Source organism: Rutidosis leptorrhynchoides, chromosome 1, assembly GCF_046630445.1.
Source record: "Rutidosis leptorrhynchoides isolate AG116_Rl617_1_P2 chromosome 1, CSIRO_AGI_Rlap_v1, whole genome shotgun sequence".
Classification (NCBI taxonomy): domain Eukaryota; kingdom Viridiplantae; phylum Streptophyta; class Magnoliopsida; order Asterales; family Asteraceae; genus Rutidosis; species Rutidosis leptorrhynchoides.
The window spans coordinates 562,898,863-562,901,212 of record NC_092333.1 but is presented as its reverse complement, the minus strand read 5'-3'; positions in this window follow the sequence as shown (position 1 = coordinate 562,901,212).

Below are 2,350 nucleotides of genomic sequence, written 5' to 3'. Positions count from 1 at the left end.
ATTGCCGAAGTCAATATCCAGCGATTGTTATATTTCAGTATAACGCTATTTGCAAAATCCCTATTCATAACAACATCGGTCATCGAAGCATAGCGCATTTGCGAATTGGATAGGGCTATACGATTGTAAATTAAACAAAGGGGTAATCAATAGGTGATTTCCTTGATCTAGTGCAAGACACAAGAAGAAGCATGAGCGGAGTGGTCTTACTAAACGTGCAATGCTCTCAAAAGTATATTCCAATGTATCTATAAATAAATTTTATATCAATAATCAATAAAATATTCAAAAGTATCCATAAATACGCCATGAATTTAATTCTTCTGGATTAAAATAAATCAGTTCAAAAATGGTTCTATTGTAGTTGTCGTCATGGGTTGGGACCGCCCATGTTGTTAAACGTATATGAGATGACTACTTTAAAGGGCATCTAAAGTATCCTTCAAAAGTATTTGAAAGACGTTTTAGGATATGTCGTGAATTGTTTCTCAAATCGTACAAGGTATTTCCAATTACTCTAATAAATTTATACCCGAGATGACTACTTTGTGGTTCATCTGGAATATCTTCATCCCTGACTTGAACTTTGCGGTTCGTCGAGAATAACTTGTTGAGGTGATTCAGTTTGACTTGAACTTTGTGGTTCGTCTTGTGTTGGTTCCTCTTGTGCTGGAGTTTCTCCCTCGATTTGTATTGATGGCTTGATATTATGATTCACTTCTTATGATGAAGGGATCCCTCTTAACCAACTAACGGTGTCATTAGAATCAATCCCCTCTCACTTTTATGTTGGGGGCTACAATAATATTCAGTTTCAAGAAAATCAAAATTCGTTGTAGTGAACATGTGGCGTCTTTTCGAACTATAGCATCGATACCCTTTTTGATTAACCTCATACCCAACAAAAACATACTACGTATATTTCAGTACATGGGTCTAATTTGGTGCATTCTTGTTTAGGTATGTGAACAAAGACAATACATCCAAATATCCTAGGTTTGAGGGTAACATTAGACGAGAGTTCATGAACTTTAGAATGTACTTGAAGCGGGTTTTGAAGATCACGAACTGGGGTCGGAAGTCAGTTTCTAAGATAAGTAGTAGTGGCGAGCCCGAGTTATTTGCAAAAGGATACAATTTATCGCTCAGCTACCCCATTTTGTTCAGGGGTATGTGCAGACGAATTTTGGTGAATTATTCATTTTTCTTGACAGAATTTTTCATGAACGAGTTAACATATTCTCCCCCGTTGTTGGATCATAAAACTTTGATATTTTTGTTGAATTGAGTCTGAATCATATTATAAAAATAATTAAAAGTTGTCATAAACTTCATATCAGTTTGTCAAAAAATAGGTCCAGATCATCCAAAAAAAATTCAAAAGCTTCCCCGCAATTAACTGGAGATGGTCCCCATACATAGAATGAATTAAGATTGAGTATTTTCATGGTATTAGTAGGTTTGAAATTGTTTTTGTGGGTTTTCGCCAAATACATGTCTCACATTGTAAAAGTTCATTTGAAGGAAATAATTTAGGAATAATAATTGTAAATAGCCATCGGATGGATGTCCCAACCTCCTATATCATAACCAAGCTTCCATTTTAGGTGTTTCGTGAGCAAGCATCATGATACCTGATGGGTAACTTCGTCAACATAGTAAAAGTACCCCGCTCAGTGCCACAACTAATGATTATACCCGTCCGAATATCCTCTAAGAATCAGAATGTTAGATATAACTGGACTTTTCAAATTAATTATTTAGTTATGTGACTGACAAATAATAGTTCATGAGATAAAGGTGGAATCTAAAGACTGCTAGAAAACCTTATGGTTGGTGAGATTTTAATTTGTCCTCCTCCCTTTACTTGTATTGATCCCCCATTTATAGTTTGTATTTGAGTTTTTTTCCGTGCTAATTTCAAAATTATATTTGAACCAATAAAAGTCATAGTATCCGTTGCACCACAATCGAATATCCATGTATTAGATGTTTAACTATTTGAAATAATTCTGTGTGAAAAGTAGGATTAATATAAGTTTGACTTGTATTTTGGTGAACGGTTTTTAAGAAAAAGAGTTATTAGGTTTGTTACTCTTATATGGACAATTTTTGTTATTTAGTTCAACATCATACCCAAATTGAATTTTACATTCGGAGACATCACTAGGGTCTTATTTATCCTTATTTCATTAGGCTCGACACTTTTATTTAGCCCAAAAGAACTATTGGGCTCACAAAAGCTATCAGATTTACCACAGCTAATAATAGTGAGTTGAGTTTTAGAAGGGTTTGAGATATCCTCAAACCCTGTACCTGTTGTGGCCATCATTGTCGCTAGATTATAAGG